This window comes from Myotis myotis, unplaced genomic scaffold, assembly GCF_014108235.1.
Source record: "Myotis myotis isolate mMyoMyo1 unplaced genomic scaffold, mMyoMyo1.p scaffold_m19_p_19, whole genome shotgun sequence".
Classification (NCBI taxonomy): domain Eukaryota; kingdom Metazoa; phylum Chordata; class Mammalia; order Chiroptera; family Vespertilionidae; genus Myotis; species Myotis myotis.
The window spans coordinates 13,526,073-13,549,841 of record NW_023416323.1 but is presented as its reverse complement, the minus strand read 5'-3'; the positions used below and the strand labels follow the sequence as shown (position 1 = coordinate 13,549,841).

General features: G+C 43.5%; 1 protein-coding gene across 11 annotated transcripts in view; it reads right to left on the bottom strand.

The window, feature by feature from the left end:
- Positions 1 to 23,769, bottom strand: part of ANKRD11 (ankyrin repeat domain 11) — a 271,667-nt gene that overhangs the window by 197,848 nt on the left and 50,050 nt on the right. For 7 of the 11 annotated variants that reach the window (XM_036346973.1, XM_036346971.1, XM_036346969.1 and 4 more), the window contains exons 1-2: positions 4,600 to 4,649; positions 3,851 to 3,972 (exon numbers count right to left, since the gene is read on the bottom strand). The exons of 2 other annotated variants lie outside the window; for them this stretch is intronic. The gene's annotated coding sequence lies outside the window, so the exon portion shown is untranslated. Of the gene's footprint in view, positions 1 to 3,850; positions 3,973 to 4,599; positions 4,661 to 23,769 lie in introns of those variants that run through there. 2 more of the 11 variants (XM_036346977.1, XM_036346979.1) reach the window with 1 other exon arrangement.

The following is a 23,769-nucleotide window of genomic DNA, read 5'->3' as shown; positions in this document are numbered from 1 at the left end:
ATGACTGCTGCATTTCCTGCCCTAGTTTGGGATTCCACTGTCTAGACAACCCTCCAAGTCAGAAACCCGATGTCCCCTTCTGTTGATCAAAAGTTGGCAAGTTCTGTCAATTCCAACCTCTAAACATCACTGCTCCGTACTGCCACTGCCCTAATTCAGTAGAGTCTCAGTGTTTCTTCAACTATCCTATATAATAAAGAGCTAATATGCAAATGAACATCACGCTGTCATGCCTTAACCGCTCAGACACTCAACACTAGGGAGAGAGGAATGGGGACCAGCCAGGCACAAGTGAGCTCACGAGAGAGGAATGGGGACCAGCCAGGCTGTGGCCCAGGAGAGGGACAAGTCGCCTGCCCTGCGGTCCCGGACGCCAGTGGCTGTGCCTGCACCTGCAGCCAGGGAGAGGGACAAGCCGCCCACCCTGTGGTCCCAGGCACCAGCACCTGCAGCTGCAGCCTAGGAGACAGAGAAGCCACCCACCCCACGGTCCTGGGCACCAGCACCTGTGGCTGCAGCCCGGGAGAGGGACAAGCCGCCCACCCCGCAGTTCCAGCGCCTGTGGCTGCAGCCCAGGCAAAGCGGCCAGCCCTGGTCCTGAGTGCCTGCGGCCAGCCAGAGGGAGGGAAGCCCGGGTCCTGGGTGCCTGCAACCGGCCAGAGGAGGGAATCCTGGGTCCCGGGTGTGGAGCAAAGCAGAGGCAGTTAGGGGTGATCAGGCCAGCAGGGGAGCAGTTAGGGGCAATCAGGCAGGCAGGCAGAGGTGGTTAGGGGCAATCAGGCAGGCAGGCAGGCGAGCGGTTAGGAGCCAGCAGTCCCAGATTGTAAGAGGCGGTCGGACATCCCCCAAGGGGTCCCAGATTGGAGAGGGTGCAGACCAGGCTGAGGGAAACCCCTCTGCCCTGTGCACGAATTTCATGCACCGGGCCTCTAGTCTATTATACATAAAAGCCTAAGCTACTGTTACGACCAGGATCAACCGGTCATTATGACACGCACTGACCACCAGGGGGCAGACACTCAATGCAGGAGCTGCCCCCCAGTGGTCAGTGCGCTCCCACAGCCAACCTCCCACAGTCCCTCCCCCTGGCTGTCCGGCTACCCTGATCGGCCCCGATCGGGACTGGGCGAGACTGCCCTGATTGGCCCTAATCGTCGATTAGGCTGAGGGACCCCCACCCATGCACCGGGCCTCTAGTCCTATATAATAAAAGCCTAATATGCTAAGTTTCCAACCATTCGACGAGTCGCTATGACACGCACTGACCACCAGGGGGCAGAAGCTCCAACTGGTAGGTTAGCTTGCTGCTGGGGCGCGGCCGATTGGGACTGGGTAAGATGGGCTGGACACACCCTGAAGTCCTCCCGAATGCCAATCATGCACCGGTGGGGTCCCTTGGCCTGGCCTGCGCCCTCTCGTAATCTGGGACCCCACTGGTACCCAAATCCGTGCAGCAGGCCTCTAGTGTTATCGTAACAACTTAATTATCTCCACTTCCAACTACACACACCAACCAACTCATTCCCCACACTGCTGAGAAGTGGCTGCTGGTGTTGGTTTTTACTGTGGGTGCATCCCACTAAGTTATTTCACAACCCATCAATGTTACAACCTCCTAATGGAAAGCTAGGGAAATTAGTCTTTGAATGATGCTGTCCTGAGCTGCCTTCTGGCAATTTCATTCTTCCAATTTCTTGAGAACATCACATTTCACTCATAGGAGGCTCCCTATGCCCACATGGGCATTCTCCTATTCATCTTTCAATATCACACTGAGATGCTGACTTACTTCCTTAATAATGTCAATATTTTTCAAATTTTCTAGAGTGGACATTATTTTATATTATGTCACCACCGCACTCAGGAAACTTTTCCCACACACCCCTCCCAACTCTATAGTACAACCACTTGTCTCCCCACTCCGTATAAAATCCTTTTGTCTCAGAGCCCAACACTGTGTTCTGGTCACATGGCACACATGCACATATAAGACACACTAGAGGAAACCCTAACCTTCAGAAAACATGAGAATACATAACTAACTGTTATACTAGCAAGCACAAATGACAATATTTCATAGAGAAGCACTGTCCCAATAAAGCTCTTCACCCTTCGCCTCTGAGTATTTGTGCCCTTCCAATCCATCCAGCTTACAATTATTACTTGATAATTGATGAGAATTCACCTCAAATATACTTTATAGACAAAATTTTAAGAATACACAAAGTAGCCCTAATCGGTTTTGCTCAGTGGATAAAGCATAGGCCTGCGGACTGAAGGGTCCCAGGTTCAATTCCACTCAAGGGCGTGTGCCTTGGTTGTGGGCATATCCCCAGTGGGGGGTGTGCAGGAAGCAGCTGATCGATGTTTCTCTCTCATCGATGTTTCTGACTCTCTATCCCTCTCCCTTCCTCTCTGTAAAAAACCAATAAAATATTTTTTTTAAAAAAGAATAATTCTAAGGACACTTCTGTTTAAAAAAAAAAAAAAAAGAATATACAAAGTAATAAGCCCTCCCCATCTAGAATGTTCTACTACAAGCCCCAGCTGAGTGGCCTGCCTGGTCAGCTACTGTTCCCCAGGTGATTCAAGAATTTTGGCATAACATATTGGTTCCTCAGAGCCTTTCATTCTGACTCACCTACAAATGAATACATTTCTATGAATAAAATGTCCATATTTTCTCCTTTCCAGAGCCACCAATTCCTGAAAGCACTGGTACACTTAACTGTATGCCAAGTTACAGTCAACTTATTTATTCTACCTTACTACCACTGACAAAGCTTTCAAAAAATATTGTTATCAAATGAAAAGGAAATAGTGCTCACTAGTCCATATTCAAGCAATATTAAGCTCTCAAATTAGCAGATCTCCCTCAAAAAAGCAGTGAGAGAACGAGACAGAGATGGAGACAAAAAGGGAGGGAAGGGTGTCCCCTCAGCCTCCAAGGACTACATAAGAAAACAGTGAAAGAACACTTGAAAAACAGCTACAAGCCCTAACCGGTTTGGCTCAGTGGATAGATCATCGGCCTGTGGACTAAAGGGTCCCAGGTTCGATTCCGGCCAAGGGCATGTACCTTGGTTGCGGACACATCCCCAGTAGGAAGTGTGCAGGAGGCAGCTGATCGATGTTTCTCTCTCATCGATGTTTCTAGCTCTCTATCCCTTTCTCTTCCTCTCTGTAAAAAATCAATAAAATATATTAAAAAAATAATAATAAAATAAAATGGGAACATTTACTTAAAAAAAATCAATAAAATATATTTTTTTAAAAAAAGAAAAACAGCTACAAATATGCATAAGATTAGTAACATTCATGGACCCTTTTTTTTTTTTAAACATAGTATCTTGGAGAAGGACACTGGCCTCCAACTGCAAGTAGAAGTTTCCAGCTACCATCACTTAACATTGTATTATCCACCAGGAATTTAAGATCTTCTATCACTGCCCAGCCTGTTCCATGCACTAGATATAAACAAGTGGTCCAAGCTGTACTCAGGCACTGAAGAAAAAATGGGTTGCAGGGAAGACATGCCCACTATATTCCCAAGATTCGAATCACCCATGACTTGTCTTTTACATATTCCCACCCACTAACGATGCATCAGATTCTGTGAGTCTGGGGTGAGAACTGTAGAAATGTGTTTGTTTTTAATGCTTCCCAAGCAAATCTAATAAATCACTGATCCAGATCCACTATCCCACTGGAGAATTCTTACTACCCTTCCCCTATAAAATAAGTCAGAAATGCCTAGTTTGAGAAAGAAGGCCACAGAAATGAGAAGATTCCCCAAAAGTCATTTAAGCCAGGCGTAGCAGGGCTGTGAAGAAGAGCAGGCTGCCCTCACCTCAGAAGTCACAACCCCAAGACCTGTGTGTTAACGTGATGACAAATGAAACATGCTGCTGGTCCACTCACTGTGTTCCCATAGAGTCCACAACAGATGTCTCCTGGATCCAAATATCAGCTCTGAGGGACAAGATGCAATCCTTATTTAGTAAAGGCTGGTATGTGGATGGGAAATATCAGACTCATACAGCCACACCATACATGTGAGTCTAGGACTCAAATCAAGATAATCTCCTGAGATCTAACATTTGATGAGTTATCTTCTGCTAAGATCCTGGATGTTTGGAGAATGCTCGCTCCCTAAAAATAGCACAAGATCAGTCACAGTGACTCTTGCTAAGGGGCTGCAGGGTGGAAGGTGCTAGTTAATTGGCAGGTATACACATCAGTGTGGGGGATTTGCTTTGAAATATGGCAGTGATGGCGAACCTTTTGAGCTCGGCGTGTCAGCATTTTGAAAAACCCTAACTTAACTCTGGTGCTGTGTCACATATAGAAATATTTTGATATCTGCAACCATAGTAAAACAAAGACTTATATTTTTAATATTTATTTTATATATTTAAATGCCATTTAACAAAGAAAAATCAACCAGAAAAATGAGTTCGCGTGTCATAGGTTCACCATCACTGAAATATGGTGTCTGCTGAGAGCTCAATATCTACCTACCAACCCACAATTACTATCCCGTCACATACAAACATGCTTTCAATTTGTCAGTTCAAGAAATAAGATGTCACGCCCTACCTGGTTTGGCTCAGTGGATAGAGCGTCAACCTGTGGACTGAAGGGTCCCGGGTTCGATTCTGATTAAGGGCACATGTCCAGGTTGCAGGCTTGATCCCCAGAAGGGGGAGTGCAGGAGGCAGCCAATCAATAATTCTCTCTCATCATTGATGTTTCTATCTCTCTCTCCCTCTCTCTTCCTCTCTGAAATCAATAAAAATATTTTTCTAAAATGAGATGTCTTTCTCACTTCAATTTCTATATTTAATTCAATATGCTGGTGATGCTCTCCATCTTTAAATCACCACAAATTTTCAAAAGGACACCTGTATTCTAATAACAGTACTGAACTGTTAAAACATGTTCATTAGCCAACATATTTCGCTACCAAGCACAGAAACCTTTGCACATACATACATATCCTTCCCACCAATCTGACAGAACACCCCCACCTTAAGCAAAGGAGTAGAATCTCTATTTTGAAAAGTAAAGTAAAACTTTCTTCTATTAAAACATGAAAATCCAAGTTTCTTTCCTGGTAGATTATCCTCATCAATAAGAAAAACTCAAATACGAAAGACACACCATTTTCCAACAGCAAGTATTATACAGGAACCTCAGACAATGGCTGCCTTAGGTGTTAAGAGAGAAGAAAGTGGGATGGTCATTCAGCAAGAATAAAACTAAAGCAGTTGAAAAGGAAGAAAATAACTTAGACAAAATGTATGAATATCACGGCAACTAAAGCCCTCCTTTTATAAATTTACCATCAGAGTATTGCTTTAAGTTGACTTCCTTTAGAATTAAAATAAAATTATTTTCAACACTGAAAACTACAGGACACTCAAAAACCAAAAAACTACAAGTTGTGTCAATAAGATTATTATAACAATCTTAATTATGAGAGTAACTAATGGCTAAACAAACAAACAGGCCGACTCCTCCCCTCCTCATACTTTCCTCCTCACACAGGTCATTTCTCCTCATTCATCTCTTCCTTCTTCCAGTTTTTCTCTCTCTCCCATCTCTCACTCACTCCACAATCTGCTACTGTCATCTCTAAGCAAATAGCCCCCAATTCTTCTACTTTAAGTCTGGATCTCTCATGAGATGCCACTCCTACTCCACACTTGGTTGTGTCCAACTGGCTGTCCAAACTCACCACATCAGACTTAGGCCTCCCTGGCTCCCCTTTTCTGTTCGTAGGCTGTGCTGTCCTGGCCACACCTACATACTGCTGGGGTATATCTGATTTACTTCTATGATCCTCTACTGCTCCTAGTGCCACTGTGAATCCCAGCTTGTACCCTGTCCTGCAATTCACCTCTCCAATGCACCTCATATGTAGCAGCAAGCTTAATTCTCCTGATGATCAATTTGGGGTAGTGTATATAAGCTAAGACTAGGGACTGTGGAGTCTAATGGCAGTGACCTTTGGATATGTTCTAACAGCCTGCATCACAGAATATCATTCTTAGTCTATAGAAAGAAAAGTTACTGGATGGTGAAGCCTTGGGGGGCAGGGGGGTGGGGGTGGGGGGTTAGAAGAGGTCCATGGAGGAATAAAGGAACCATCTATAATGAAGATAGGTGATAGTGTCACAAAGATGGACAAGATAACCAATGGGATGATAACACAAAAACTCAAACACGAAGCCGAAATACCTGGAGACCTAATTCATGATGGATAGCACTGCGGATCAGTGAACAAAGAACAATTTACTCCAGTGGTTCTGGGTGAGGGGCTGATGGCTGTTTGCAGGCTGGGCACACCCCCTTTAGGGTGGGGGTTCCCACTGGGGTGCCTGGCCAGTCTGGGTGAGGGGCTGAAGGCCGTTTTCAGGCTGGCCAAGCCGCCCCCCCCCCCCCCCCCCCCCCCCGCGATGGAAGCTCCCAGCCTCTCCTTTTTTTATTCTGGGATTCATTTACCTTCAGTAATTGAAACTTTTAGCCTTGAGAGGAGCTCAGAGCCGGCCAGGGCGGGCGGTAGGAAAGCTTGGCTTCCTCCATCGCCAGGGGCAACCCAAGCCTCCTGCTCGCTCCAGCTCCGTGGCCACGGCCAGCTGCAAGCAGGTATCTGGGGTTTATTTACCTTCTGTAATTGAAACTTTGTTGCTTTGAGTGGAGCTCAGAGCCAGCAGGCGGGAAGCTTGGCTTCCTCCATCATTGGGGCAACCAAGCCTCCTGCTTGCTCCAGCTCCGCGGCTGCCGGCCGCCATCTTGGTTGGGTTAATTTGCATATAGTAGCTCTGATTGGCTGGTGGGTGTGGTTTGAGGCATAGCAAAGGTACGGTCAATTTGCATGTTTGTCTTTTATTAGTGTAGATATATACATATATTTTTAAATTGATTTCAGAGAAGGGAGAGGGAGAGAAAGATAGAAACATCAATGATGAGAGAGAATTGTTGATTGGCTGCCTACTGCACACCCCTGCAAGTGCCCTTGACCAGATTCAAATGTGGGACCCTTCAGTCCTCAGGCCAACACTCTATCCACTGAGCCAAACCAGCTAAGGCAGGGGTGGGCAAACTTTTTAACTGGAGGGCCACAATGGGTTCTTAAACTGGACCGGAGGGCTGGAACAAAAGCATGGATGGAGTGTTTGTGTGAACTAATATAAATTCAAAGTAAACATCATTACATAAAAGGGTACGGTCTTTTTTTTTTTTTTTTTTTTTTTTTTAGTTTTATTCATTTCAAACGGGCCGAATCCGGCCCGCAGGCTGTAGTTTGCCCACGGCTGAGCTGGGGCCAGTCTTGTGTTCTTCCTCCTACACCCTTCTCCCTGCCTCTCTTTACTCTCTGAACATCTTATAAAAATATGTTAATATAAAATGTCAATGTTCCCATGGGGGAGGGGTAAATAATAACACCTAGAAAAAAAGAACCACTGGAGCCCTAACCGGTTTGGCTCAGTGGATAAAGCGTCAGCCTTCGGACTCAAGGGTCCCAGGTTCGATTCCAGTCAAGGGCATGTACTTGGTTGTGGGCACATACCCAATAGGGAGTGTGCAGGAGGCAGCTGATCGATGTTTCTCTCTCATCGATGTTTCTAACTCTCTATTCCTCTCCCTTCCTCCCTGTAAAAAAAAAAAAAAAAAAAATCAATAAAATATATTTAAAAAAAGAAGCACTGGAAAATGTCAAGCACAAATAAAATTAAAGGCCCAAAAAGTCTGACCCAAACGGTCATGTGGGCAAAGACTTCCACAGGGCTGAAGAAGCCGCCTGGAGCCGGAAAGGAAAAAACACTCACAAGGTTGAGAGGTGAGGAGTACTGAGAGTTCCCACTGGCACATCTACCAGATTTGCCAGAGCAGAAAATGAATCACTATGGCACCAATAACAGGCATACTTGTGATAGTGTGGCAATTTGTGTACTTGTATGACTCTCAGTGGCTATGTAAGTTGAAGTAAAAGGGAGAATTTAAATCATAGTTTTTGAAAACTTGGCTGGTGCAAGTATAGTGGTGCCTACAATTAATTGATCACAGCCAGATACAGTTATTCTTTGTTTCTTCTCCATTCCCAAAGTTTTACTTAACTAGCCTAAAATAAAAAATAAAAAGTTTCCTATACTATGCATGTTAAAACTCTATAGGAAGTCTTAAAATATTTAAATGAATTTTCAATCTGAAGAGACTGAAGAAATTCTTAGAACAGGCTCTATTACACAGACTAATTTTTTAAATCTCGACAAAGACAATGTCAGAATGTATTAAGACACCCAATAACAAATGTAAATCATAAAAAAATCAAATCTTCAAAAATAGAATTATTTCAAAGATGTGCAAATCTGATTCTAAAAAATTACACCATTATTTCAAAGATGTGCAAACCTGATTCTAAAAAATTACACCTACCCTGAATAATTAAACAGAGGCCACATGCATCTATGTAACTTAGTATTGCCATAGTGATCCCAAGTGCCAGCCAATTATAGCCACTCAGAAAGCTGCCTTCACGTTTTCTCTTTGCAAAAGGCTTTCCTAAAGTCATCATCCAAGATCTCAGACTAATAGTGCATTTGTTGGCAGATTTCAAAACAATCTATTCTAATTCAAACAGCTCCAAATTAAAAGTCAGAAGCTCTAGCCGGTTAGGTTCAGTTGATAGAGCCTCAACCTGAGGACTAAAGGGTCCCAGGTTCGATTCCAGTCAAGGGCACATGCCCAGAGTTGGGCTCGAGGTGGCTGATAAATGATTCTCTCTCATCACTGATGTTTCTATCTCTCTCTCCCTCTCCCTTCCTCTCTGAAATCAATAAAAATGTATTTTTTTTTGGGGGGGGGGGGAGGAAAAAATGTCCTCAGGTGAGGGTGAACAACAACAAAAAACCTGTTCCTGGGTACAGAAAATTCTATAAACTTCTCTCTAGAAATAGCTTGTCCAGACACATTTTTTGGTCTGTCTTCATCTCTGTCTGTCTCTCTCATTCCTCTAGGCCAGCAGTTCTCAACCTGTGGGTCGCGACCCCTTTGGGGGTCGGACGACCCTTTCACAGGGGTCGCCGAAGACCATCAGAACACACATATATAATTACATATTGTTTTTGTGATTAATCACTATGCTTTAATTATGTTCAATTTGTAACAATGAAAATACATCCTGAATATCAGATATTTACATTAAAATTCATAACAGTAGCAAAATTACAGTTATGAAGTAGCAACGAAAGTAATTTTATGGTTAGGGGTCACCACAACATGAAGAACTGTATTAAAGGGTCGCGGCACTAGGTAGGTTGAGAACTACTGCTCTAGGCTTTAGGCCAAAACAAATCAATGTTTTACCACTTAGATTATAATTTTGGAATGGTTTTACACATTTAAGACTCATTTGCATAAGAAGTCTGTGAGTGGCTCAAGGAGAAGGCTTAAGATTTACAAAGGCAGACAGGGGCTGGTTCAACTCTTTCTTCCCCACCATCCACCAAGAATGTTGGTGGGTTCCAGGTTCTTACAGCAAGACAGCATTTTGTAGTGTTCTCTCTGCAGCTACCCTTGGCTTCCCTCAAAGGTTAACTCCCAGCAGCACAAAAGTCTGCACTTTCACTACTGCCTCCAGCACCTATCACAGGCCCCAAACTCTCTTGGCCAGCCTCCAGCCTGGCCAACCTCCAGCATGACTATCACTTCTTCTAGCGGGCCCTCTACCACTGTTACTGACCACTTCACTACAATATCCACCTTTCTACCTCTTTCATTAGAAAGATAAATACCAATTTTTACTCTAGCCAGAAAATATGTCAAATGTTAAGTACTTGAAATTAGACTTATTCTTAGTCAGCAAAAAGAAACAGATAGCTGCACTCCAGTGTACCAGGTGCCCTCCAGTAAGTGAGGAGGTGAGAAACAGAGTGCTCTGATTCCTAACAAACATCCTCCCCCAGCACCACCCTGCACTGCTTTGAGAGTCAACATCACATGTGGGTAACTATGCCAGCCACTCACTGTACTTGCCTCGTGGACATGGAAAATTCTTAAACAACACCCTCCCCACCCAGAGGCTACCCACACCTGTTAAACACTTCCAACCAGATTTTGCAAGCAAGAGAATTTAATTTATTAGGGACACTGTACTTATGAGTGAGAAATACACTTTTTTACATGTAAAGATATACCAATAGGATGAATTAGTAAGTGGGGGCAAAGGCAATGACCTAATACCCAGATAGGTTAAGAAACAAGTTTGCAAATGTGGTGAGAAATGGACCAACAGCCAAAATGGGCCCTGGCCAGGAAGCTCAATTGGTTAGCAATGGTTCTCAACCTTCTGGCCCTTTAAATACAGTTCCTCATGTTGTGACCCAACCATAAAATTATTTCGTTGCTACTTCATAACTGTAATGTTGCTACTTTTATGAATTGTAATGTAAATATCTGATATGCAGGATGGTCTTAGGCGACCCCTGTGAAAGGGTCATTCGACCCCCAAAGGGTCGCGACCCACAGGTTGAGAACCGCTGGGTTAGAGTGTCGTCCTGATACACCAACATTGTAAATTTGATTTACATCGATGTTTCTAAGGGGAAGTGAAGAGCAGCCCTCTTCTTATTCCCAGACAGGGGATCTGACAGAGGCTGCACCTGGGGTTCTCCCAACAGTGGGGTACCCTACAGACTGTGCTATGATTTAGAAAAGGACTAACAAACAAGCTCTGAACAGATTCCTAAAGCTTGGGCCAAAATCATGGGTGCTGACAATAAGGAAAAAGCTTATAATGTAAGAAGAGGTAATGTTTTCCTAAAGTTCCCCATGGCATTAACATCTAAAAAAAGTTTAAGACAAAGCCAATTCTGGCCATCAGGCTATTAAAATCCTTCTGACAGGATCCCTGGATATACACTGACAGAACAACCAAAAGATGGCACAGGTAAAGCCACTCCCATCACTCAGTTTCCAGCCACAATGGCAGCCACTAAGCACCTTCTTACACACACACTCCTGCCCACACCTCCAACTCTGTCAGCCTCTCTATCCTCTTTACTCTGGGGTCTAGGGATCATCTCCCACACCACTGTTTTCCTGTGACCAACTGCCATTCCTGCACCTACAATCCACTGTCAACCCACCAAGAAAGTCATTCTCTCTAAGCAGCCCTCTTTGTACATGGGAATGGGATGTTAGCTCCTCCTTCCCAGACTAGGTCCTAGTTAAAGCTCCAGTGGAGCAAAGCTTGGGAAAGACCAAGAAGTCCAGCCTACAGTCCAGGCCCCAACAAAAACACTGAATGAATCACCCTCTTCCCCCAGCTTAGCCTGCACTAACTCCACAAGAACAATCCAGCTATCTAACAACATAGCTCCATGCTCACCTCTAGTGACCTTCCCACCTCCAGCCCATGTCTGTAACCCATTGTCACCATATGGATATCTCATCCTTCTGACATCACCCTCACTGCACTTCACAAAGAAAGCATGCCTGGGTGGCCTCCTCACCCACAAACACACTAACTCTCTAGTCTTTCCACCAGATCCTCCCTGCTTGTCACTAAACCAGCAATTCTGAACACCAACAATGGGGCCTGAGAAACTACCAGAGAAAAAAACACAATGCAATGCAGACAGTGGCAACCACAAAATTTGGGCATCGAAACCATAGGGGATGCATGACAGCTTCAGATACCTCTTCATATCTCTGCTCCATCTGGAGTCTCCACACTTGATCCCAAGAACCACCTTTTCTCCCTCCTCCTCCTAAACAAGTGGCTTACAGACCCTCAACTTCCATGACTGCTCACCCCATGCTCTTCCCAGAACTGACTGGGATTCTTCCTGCTTAAAGCTAATCCTCCTAAAGAATACCATCCCTTCTTGTGTACTGTGGGAACCTCACCAACCATCTCTGCCAAGCTTTACTTTCCGTATCTTGTACTACAAAACAAGTTCTGTATTTTCACACATTAAACATCTTAATACATACCAACCAATACCTACTACAAAAATTCTTCTGGTCCTGTTGGTGTGGCACAACAACAAAATCAATCAATCACTCTCTCTCTCTCTCTCTCTCTCTCTCTCTCTCTCCCCCCCCCCCTCCTTTCCCTCCCATCCTCTCTCTCTCTAAAATCAAATTTTTTCAAAAAGTTTTCTCATAACAGGCAAAGAGTTCCTTAAGGGCAGGGGGCAGGGCTTGAGTGTCTGGTTTACTTTTTTTTAATTGATATTGGGGGAGGAGGGTGGCAAGAGTGTCTGGTTTACTTCTATACCCAGCACCCTAGCCCAGGGCCTGGCACACAGTAGGCATTCAATAAATATTGGCTGAAAAAAATCAAGCAAACCAGAATCTCAAGAATTGGAAAATCCCTTCTAGATCATTCAGGCCAGGAGTTCCCATACTTTTCTAAATACAGTACATGGTAAGAAATACAATTTACACCTTGGCCCAAAATATACCACATCCAAACAAAACAGAAACATACAGAGACAGTATTTCTGTGAAGTATATGTGACCCATGATGTTTTCTATTCTATTCCCTTAAATTAGAAACAAGCAGGCAAGACCCATTCTGTTGTGCTATCCTTTGCCCCATCCGGCCAATGTTTGCTAAACTCGTTCATTTAGGTACTATATGCTTAAGTTTTTGCCATAATCATGCATTTCATTACCCATGCCATCATTTACCTAGTATCTTTTATAATATAAAATTTTCTTTAGTATATAATTTTATTTAATATGACATTGTTTCTTTGTTTAAATGAAAGTAAAGTTCCCTTTCATAACAGTACTATGATAATGGAAAGTAAGAACCACTTTCCATACATAGACATAACCCTATAATGCACCATTTGCCCCACCCTCAGAGTCAGGGCTTCAATCCCTACTTGGAAGCAACCCCTATTGAGACTTATCATTTCCTTCAGGTGAATTCCCAGGCCCCACCTACCTCCCAACCTTGGCAGAGTTCACAGCATGTTCCAAAGTTGCAGATAGGAATACAGGGCTGACATTCCCTTGCAGGCCTCCTTTGCACTACAACAAGAACAAGCCTCTGTGCCCAACCCATTCAAATCACCATCACCACACTTCTGCACAAGTGTGACAAGTTTATGCTCGCCTACAACACTCAGCTCAGCCCAGTCTAGGAGTCCTGAAATAACCCTGTGCATATCTTTCTAATCCTTCCCCAATACTTTTCACTATCTGTTGTCAAGTCTGTCTCCACAGACAGGCAGCCAGCTCCTCTAGGTCAAAAACTATGCCCTTCCTATTGGTGGCCATAACAGTGAAGCATGGAGTCAGATACACGGTGGGTGTGACATCCCTGCTGAGTGAGTCCAGGATGAGCTCGTGGCACACACCTGTTTCCTGACCAGGACTGGACAATGCCTGCCTGCCAAGAGTGAATGTCCTTGTCACACTCACTCTCAAAAGTGGTGGGCACAGAAACTCACACTAAGCAGAACAGGTTATGTTAGCACATAGGTACATATTCCCATAGAATGTACACAGAAGAAAGTCTCTTTACGAAGTTCTCAATCATAAAACTAACATAGTCTAAAGATAAAATCAAATGACTCCTTTAAATTTTCAAATGAAAGGACAAGTCAAAGTAATTCTAATGCTAATGGTCAAGGAAAAACTCACAATGATCTGTCAGAATTCACACTATGGGTTCCAAATCCCGTCAAAGAATTCAACATCCTGGCCTAAACAAACCTACTGTAGCATATGAGTACAAATCTCCATTATCAATATAAAGAAAAATAATTGCCCTACTGTCATATTACTTAAAGTTTCAAACCAAAAACTGAAATTTAAAATATAAACCTTAAATGACACAAGTACAAAAATATCTTCCAAATAATATTCAAGTATGCCTTATTTTTAAAAGCAAGCATTTAACTGCACAAATTTAATAAATTTAACATTTACAAGAGAAGTTAAAGGCTAGCTGTTACTGGCCTAGCAGTTCAGCACACCAGCAAACAGCTAAGTGCTCTCACTACCTCTGACTTGCTCTGTGAGTACAAGCAAAACTACACTGCCCTGCCCTGCCCTAATGCACCATCTGTTTATGTTCAGCTTGCCCATATCACCATTTTCTTTAGTTCTTGTTGGCAGCTATCAACCATCATAAGCTAGCTTATTTCCTTCTTTGTTGCTTCAAATCAGGATAAAAGAGAAAAATCCAAGAATAGAAGCAAACTAATGGAGGGAGCCAGTGTAAACAGGATCTCTTAAAACTGGTTATTTAAAAAGCATTTACATACACATATTATTCATATATATATATACACACACACACACATATATATACAGACTCACATCTTGTATTCTTCCATCCATCAAAAGGCATGTGTACCTTATAAGGCACTACAAGTGTCACCTGAGCAAGGTTAGTCAAGAACTGCAATAGAAGGAGCAGGTGACAAGTTCAAAGTCACAGGAACAAGCAGAGCCAAACCAAGGAGTACAGTGCTCCTAATTCCCAGTTCCTACTCCTTCCACCATACTGTACTCCCTAATGTGTCATGGCAGGGGCATGTCTTTATTGCAAAGCGCATTCTTTCACCTTGAATTTCTCAGAGCCCTAATTATTTTCGTGTGGAGCATCTGACTTCAGGATCTGTAAACATGTATGTAGTATTTGTTAAATGTGCCCTATTTCCCTCCTTGTTACAGGGAAAGCAATGGCTGATAATACAGTAGGACAATTCTGACTTGATCCCTGATTTCCTCTCTACCTCTATTCCCAAATCTCATATCAGGTTCCTCATTGAGAGCTCAACAAAGCACAGAGCCAGCCCATCTCATCTCAGTTACTGAGCTTTCCCAAATATTCCAGAAGCCAGCTTCTACATAAAGGACATTCCATTAATTATTTCTAGTCATTTCAAATACCTAAGAACTCCACCTAAAAACCACATTTTTACATAAGCCTTTTCTAACTCCAGCTTGAAATTCTAAAAGAGGCGAAAAGAATCCATGACAAAAAGTAAATCCGGCCCTAGCCAGTTCGGCTCAGTGGATAGAGCATCAGCCTTCGGACCAAAGGGTCCCAGGTTCGATTCTGATCAAGGGCATGTACCTTGGTTGCAGGCTCCTCCCTGGCTTGGGCCCTGGTTCTGGTCAGGGCTTGCGCAAGAGGCAACCAATCAATGTGTTTCTCTTATATCTATGTTTCTATCTTTCCCTCTCTCTTCTACTCTCCCTAAAAATCGATGGGAAAATATCCTTGGTTGAAGAGTAACAAAACAAAACAATAAAAAAAGTAAAACAATGGTTGCTTGGTTTGGGGCTGGGGCTGGTTAAAAAGGAACTTTTTGGCCCTAGCCAGTTGGCTCAATGGATAGAGCATCAGCCCACAGACTGAAGGGTCCCAGGTTCGATTCCAATCAAGGGCACGTACGTGGGTTGTAGGCTCGATCCCTGGCCCTAGCCAGGGCATGAGCTGGAAGCAAACAATCTCTCTTACATCGATGTTTCTCTCTCTCTCTGTCTCCTGCCCGCCCCGCCCCCCTTCCACTCTCTTTAAAAATCAATGGAAAAAATATCCTTGGGTGAGGATTAACAAAAAATTAAAAATAAAAACTGTTTGCAGTATTGGAAATGTTCTATATCAAAATTTGCTATTGGTTATATGGAGTAACACAACTGTCAAATTCATCTAACGGAAAATTTGAGAATGGATACCGTTATTGTCTAAAGCAGGGGTGGGCAATCTTTTTGACTCGAGGGCCACAATGAGTTCTTAAAATGGACCGGAGGGCCGGAACAAAAGCATGCATGGAGTGTTTGTGTGAACTAATATAAATTCAAAGTAAACATCATTACATAAAAGGGTACGGTCTTTTTTTTTTTTAGTTTTATTCATTTCAAACAGGCCAGATCCTGCCCACGGGCCGTAGTTTGCCCACGGCTGGTCTAAAGTATACCTATATATGTCACAATCAATCACAGGTATATTAGTGATTAACATAAGAAACACATAAACACAGAGATGGATGGATCATGAGAACCATACATAACAATTAAGATCAGATCAAGTTAAAGGCCAGAGGCTTCATCTAACAATAAACTCCTTACAAAGAAAGACCCTTAGCCAGAGCTTTAGAGACCCTCCCTCCTTGGAACAAAAGCCCATCAGCAATCAACCTTGTGTTCTCAGAGACACCACTGTTGAAGGGAAGCCAGGAGAAAAAAGTGATACTAAAAGTTTTCTGAAATGACAAAGTTTATTGATGCCCTGGCTGGCATAGCTCAGTTCCTGGAGAATCTTCCCATTCATGGCACATGCCCAGGTATCCATCCAGTCAGGGTGCATGCAGGAGGCAACCCATCAATGTTTCTCATATTGATGTCTGTCTGTCTGTCTGTCTGTCTCTCAAAACCTCAATTTAAGAATATTTTAAAATAATGAAATCAATTTAAAAATCAACTTTAAAAAGCTTATTCAAAATAAAATTCAATTTTTTCTTCAAAATATATACCCCTGCTCTTTTTTTTTTTTTTTAAATATATTTTATTGATTTTTTACAGAGAGGAAGGGAGAGAGATAGAGAGTTAGAAACATCGATGAGAGAGAAACATCAACCAGCTGCCTCCTGCACATCCCCCACTGGGGATATGCCCGCAACCCAGGTACATGCCCCCGACCGGAATCAAACCCGGGACCCTTCAGTCCACAGGCCGACGCTCTATCCACTGAGCCAAACCAGTCTCGGCTACCCCTGCTCTTTATTACTTTAGCACACATTTTATGTAATTTATTTTTTTATTTTTTTATTTTTTTTAATTTATTGCTTAAAGTATTACAAAGGGTATTACATATGTGTCCATTTTATCCCCCCGCCCTAGACAGTCCCCTAGCCATTTTATGTAATTTAGATACGCAAATGTCATTTTTTAGGAAGCAAACATTGCACATTAACAAAAAAATTTTGCAGTACTGCCATTTATTTTACAATTCCATTGGAAGGCTAAGCATTACCCTAGCATGTTTGGACATCTTCCATTTAATCATCTCCAAAGCTGCTGGCTACAAAGAAGCTGATTCATTCAACAGCATTTTATAAACAAAATCCAAACCTGTCTTACCTAAGGTAGCAAAACTTAATTTAAATTCCCAAAAAGGAAAATGGGTCTTCAATGTATATTCCACATCCTAAAAATAACTCAAACCCATTCAATACCAGAGCTGCAGGGTTTATTCATTTTCACCAATTACTGCTTCTAGACATTCTCTAACCCAGCAGTGTACTAAGTAGAATCTGTGAGATCAAAACCATTGCCATAATATACTGAAAAATAATTTGTCCTCTTCACAGTCTACATTTGCAAGAATGGTGAAATTGCTGGCACATCAGCACCTGTAACACTAAGTACCATATTCTTCATTGCCACAAAATCACTATTTTAAAACGCCCATGTCACTTAAGACTGTTCTGGGTTCATCAGTAAAAATTAATTTTATTAAATTTCAACACTGGAGTACATATTATCTAAATACTCTGTGACAAAACCAAAGAGGGCATAAAACACAAATCTATTGAAGACAGATGTACAATGGGTCTCAGAACAAAAAGCACTTATTCAACTCTTTGAGCTGCAATTTTATGGGAAAGTAAATTTTATTTAAACGAAAAACTAGCAAACCAGTTATTCAAGTAAACATGTCAGTATCTGTTGTCAATTATGAAATCTGAGCTTTCAAGAAACATAAAATTTTGAAAAATGTCTATCCCAGCTTCCACTCTGACCAAGACGGAATAAAGGAAATGGATCCACTATTCTCTTAAACCTGGACAGAAAGTAGGAAACAGTGGTTTACAAGACACTGGACAGCAAGCAATGAGGAAAGTGATCCTTGGATGATGAAAACTAGACCAAGTGAACTCTACAACTGCCACGGCTTATTGGCCATAGAGAGTGTCCAGGCTGCCATGTGGGCAGGAGAAACCCAGGAGCAGACCAATGGGTCTCCTTGACTTGAGAGGATGAAGCTGAGATTCCAGGCAGGCCAAAGCTGTCACAGTTTGCAGGGAGAGCGCAAAAAGAGAGCAGAACTGCACAAGGAGAGATTTACAAAGATCTGTAAAATAAGCCCTGGACAAAATACTGCTCTGGTGCCATCTAACAAAACTTGAAATAAAGAGCTGAGGGGGTTGGGGAGGGGGGGGAGTGGGGGGGGTGGGATTAAACTATTTCAAAGTAGTTTTACTACATCCAAGAACAAAGTCCAAGGATATCCTATCTAATAAAATAGAAACATGGTAATTAGCCATACCTCCGCTACCCTTCCCATTGGCTAATCAGGGCGATATGCAAATTAACTGACAGCCAAGATGGCGGCCAGCAGCCAGGCAGCTTGAAGCGAACATGAGGCTTGCTTGCTTCAGTGACGGAGGACTCCAACGTTCCCCGCCTGCCGCTGCCGGCCTCTGAGCTTGCAGTATGAAACATTGTTACAACTATAGAAGCTAAACAAAACCCCAGAAACCTGCTTTCAGCCAGCCGGGATCTCAGAGCTGGAGTTGAAACAGTGTTTCAATTATAGAACCCAAACAAACCAGATACCTGCTTTCAGCAGCAGAGGCCTAAGAGCTGGAGCCAAGCCTCAGAGCTAAAGCTGGCCCAGAATAAAAAGAAAAAAAGAGCGGTTGGGAGCTTCAGTCACCCTCCAGCCGGAAAACAGCCCTCAGCCCTTCACCCAGACTGGCCAAGCACCCCAGTGGGGACAACCACCCTGAAGGGTGTGTAACCAGCTGCAAACAGCCATCATCCCCTCATCCAGGCTGGCCAGGCACCCCAGTGGGGACCCCCACCCTGATCCAGGACACCCTTCAGGGAAACCAGCCGGCCCCCACCCGTGCACCAGACCTCTATCCTATATAGTAAAAGGGTAATATGCCTCTCAGCACTGGGATCAGCGGAGCCGAGAGGCCTCCTGGCACCGGGATCAGTGTGACAGGGGGCAGCGCCCAAACCCCGATCGCCCTGCGGCTCTGTTGTGACAGGAGCGGGGCCACAACCTCCCTATCCGCCCTGCTCTGTTCGAGACAGGGGAAGGCACCCCAACCCCCTGATCAGCCCTGCTCTGTGCCTGATAGGGGGAGCTCCCCAACCGCCTGATCGCCCTGCGGCTCTGTGTGTGACAGGGTGCAGCGCCCCAACCCCCTGATCGGCCCTGCTCTGTGTGTGACAGGGTGCGGCGCCCCAACCCCCTCCCCACGGGCCCTGCTCTGTGTGTGACGAGGTAGAGCCATAACCTCCCCATCGGCCCTGCCCTGAATATGACAGTGGCGGCTCCCCAAACCCCCTGATCAGCCCTGCTCTGTGGGTGAGAGAGGGCGGCGCCCCAACAGCCCCCACGGGCCCTGCTCTTTGTGTGACAGGGTAGAGCCATAACCTCCCCATCAGCCCTGCCCTGAGTGTGACAAGGTGCGGCGCCCCAACCCCCTAATCAGCCCTGCTCTGTGTGTGACAGGGGGCAGTGCCCCAACTCCCCTATCGGCCCTACTCTGTGAGTGACAGGGGGGAGCTCCCCAACCCCCTGATAGGCCCTGCTCTGTGTGTGACAGGGGGGAGCTCCCCAAGCCCCTGATGGGCCCTGCTCTATGAGTGACAGGGGGCAGCGCCAAAACCCCTGATTGGCCCTGCTCTGTGGGTGACAGGGGGTGGCGCCGCAACCTCCCCATCGACCCTGCCTTGAGTGTGACAGGGGGCGGTGCCCCAACCCCCCAATCGGCCTTACCCTGAGAGTGACTGAGTGGCATCGCAACCTCCCGATCCGCCCTGCTCTGTGCATGACCAGGGGCTGCACCTAGGGATTGGGCCTGCCCTCTGCCACCCGGGAGCAGGCCTAAGCCAGCAGGTCGTTATTTCCCGAGGGGTCCCAGACTGTGAGAGGGCACAGGCCGGGCTGAGGGACCCCCCCCCCCCTGCCCCAGTGCACAGATTTGTGTGCACCGGGCCTCTAGTTTATAGTAATAAAAAAATATCCAGCAACAAGGCAAGTTTAACAATGCCTAGCATGTGATCAAAAATTACTTAACATACAAAGATGCAGGAAAATGTGAGCAACAATGAGAAAAATCAATCAAACAACCAGAAATGACACAGATCAATTAATAGACAAGAACATGAAAGCATTCTATATATTCAAAAAACTAAAGATTGAGCATGCTAATTAGATACACGGAATATGTGAAAAGGACCCAAATCAAACTTCTTGTTTTGATTAATCCTCACCAGAGGATATTTTTTTCCCATTGATTTTTAGAGAGAGTGGAAGGGAGGAAAGGGGGGGAGGGGAGGGGAGGGGGAGAGAAACATCAAAGTAAGAGAGACACAGCAGTCGGTTGCCTCCTGCACTCAACCCAGGCCGGGATTGGACCTATAAAACCAGGTACATACCCTTGACCAGGAATTGAACCTGGACCCGTAGGTCTGCGGGCCAATGCTCAAATCACTAAGCTAGACCGGCCAGGGCTCAAACTTCTTAAAATTAAAACTACAATGTATGAGGTAAAAATTTTCAAGACAAAATCATCGGACATATTAGGCATTACAGAAGAAAGGGGTAGTGAGCTTGGAGACAGAATAGAAATTATTCAAAGACAGAAAAAAAAAGGCAAAGAAAAAATGACAGGGCATAATTGTTCTGTGTGACAATTTTTTTTTAATATATTTTATTGATTTTTTACAGAGAGGAAGGGAGAGAGATAGAGAGTTAGAAACATTGATGAGAGAGAAGAATCGATCAGCTGCCCCCTGCACATCTCCCACTGGGGATATGCCCGCAACCAAGGTACATGCCCTTGACCGGAATCGAACCCGGGACCCTTCAGTCCACAGGCCGACACTCTATCCACTGAGCCAAACCGGTTTCGGCTCTGCGTGACAATTTTAAGCAACCTCATATAAATGGGAGTGGAGTCTCCAAAAGAGAAAAGGGAGTGTCAGAAAAATTATTTGAAGACTGACCAAAAACTTTCCAAATCTGATGAAAACTATAAGCCCAGAGATCCATAAAGCTCATCAAACCACAAGCACAACAATCATAAATAAAATTACACTAAGTTACCTCTTAAACATCTTAAAAGCAGTCAGCCCTAGCCGGTTTTGCTCAGTGGATAGAGCGTAGGTCAGGGACTGAAGTGTCCCAGGTTCAATTCTGGCCAAGGGCACATGCCTGGGTTGCAGGTTTGATCCCCCCTAGTAGGGGGAGTGCAGGAGGCAGCCAATCAATGATTCTCTCTCATCACTGATGCTTCTATCTCTCTATCTCTCTCTCTCTTCTTCTCTGAAATCAATAAAACTATATATAATTTTTAAAAAGCAGAGAAAAAAGGCACATTATATACAGAAGTATGAGGACAAGGATTACAGTAGACCACTGGTTGGAAACAATTAATGCAAGTCAGAACCCAGTGGAGCACCATGACTAAAGTAGTCCCAAAAAAATGGTCAACTGGAATTCTCTACCCAGCAAAAATACCTTTCAAAAGACAAAATAAACACACTTTGAGACAGAAGCTTAAAGAAGCCATCGTATCAGCAGTGCACTATAACTAACACTAAATTAAGTCCCTCAGAAAAAAGGAAATTAATTGAAATCTGGATTAACACAAAGGAATGAACAACACTTAAAAGTAAAAACTATCCAATTTTACTGAAACTTTACTAAAATTTATAGAACTGCCAACTATACCATATAATTTAGGTTACCTAAGTTCTTCAGGTCTAGATTTACCTTAATTAAATCTATTTAAAAGAAAACGGACCGTTTAAAGTAAAAATGATAATGTATTATGCACTTTATAACATGTAGAAGATAATATCAAAAAATAATACAAAGACCTAGAGGGAAGAAAAAGAAGTATACTATTGTAACGTTTTAAACTATATGTGCAAGATATAGTATCATTTGAAAAAAGCTGATACGTTAAAGACATATTCCATACACCCTAAGCAACCACTGCAGTGGTTCTCAACCTTCTTAATGCCACAACCCTTTAATACAGTTCCTCACGTTGTGGTGACCCCCAACCATAAAATTATTTTCGTTGCTACTTCATATCAGTACTTTTGCTACTGTTATGAATCGTAATGTAAATACCTGATATGCAGGATGTATTTAGGCGGCCCCTGTGAAAGGGTCGTTCGAACCCCAAAGGGGTCTCAACCCACAGGTTGAGAACCGCTACACTACAGGAAGTAAAACATGGTGAAAAGGCTTTCTGCCCAGCGTGCAATTATGTTTACCAAAAGATCAACACTATTAGATCAAAATGGTGGAATCTATTATCCCTTTTGTCTAAAGTTTCTTACAGTGACAAACATTTTGGAAAGAATAAATCCATAACAGCATTAGAAAACAGAGGGATATACCAGTAGCTGACCAGATCAGACATGGAGAAACAACACAAGTCTAACAAAACCACAGCTCAAACTATACAGAAGAAAGGAGAGCAAAGTCAAGATTGCTGGAGAATTAAAAGAAAGCTTCAAAGACAAAAATAAATGAACTCAAGCAGCTCCAAATTCATCAAACATGAGTCAGCAAACTGGGGCCAGAGGTCAGATCTGACTTACTAACATTTTTTTATACAGTCCATAAGATAAGAATGATTGAAAAAGAAAATAATATCTGTGAAAAGTGAAAATTACAATTGAAATTCATATTTCAGTGTCAATAAAGTTTTATTGGAGCACAGCCAAACTTATTTGCTTACTATGGTCTACGGTTCCTTTCATGCAACAAGGGCAGAATTGAGTAGGTGGAACAGAGAACATGTGGCACACAAACTATAAAATATTTACTATCTAGCCCCTTAACAAACAATTTTTGAGAGATGAATTTAAGGTGATCCCAGCTTCTCCACTACACACCAAAGGGAAATTTCTTTGCTGAGTATACAGCAACAACCACATTGTTCTTGTTTACTCCCAAGGTGTCACATGTATAGAAAGCAACTCTACTGAACTCCACAATTGCCAATCACATTTTCAAAAATGTCAGGATGCTGCCAACACCAGGAGAATGCAATTAAATTGGCACAAGCTCAATACCATGCCTAGAAAAAGATGTTGGCAAAACCTGCTCCACTAGCCATGGGGTAGTTACATCACAATTGCGAAGAACACATTCACATTCCTTTCTGTAAACTAGTCCAATTTTGCTGACAGTTCAATTCTCTGAAGAAAAAATGATTCTCTCATTTATCTAAAACCTGAAAGCCTTACTTCTTAACCTCCTCACTAAGCCTCAATTCGGTCATCAGTAAAATAAAAATCATCCTGTTGATCACAAAAAAATCATTAGGGGGATGCAGAGCACTTGACTAGTATCTGACAAACACACAATTAAATACCTGACAAACATTAGCATTATTGTTGACTAAAAACTAAATAAATTTTGGAAGAAAAATCACACTAACATCAAAGAAAAATTTAACTGTACCCTAAGCTTAGGAGAGCCAGAACAATTCCCTCAATTAACATTCTGATACCAATAAATATTGGTCATCAAAAAGCAGGTACCAACTCAGCTGGTGTTGCTCAGTGGTTGAGCATCAAACTATGGACCTCCTAGAGGTCACAATTCAATTTACGATCGGGTCAGGGCACATGCCTGGGTTGCGGGCTCAATCCCTTGTGTGGAGTGTGCCGGGGGCAGCCAATCAATGATTCTCTCTCATCATTGATATTTCTATCTCCATCTTTGCCTTCCTCTCTGAAATC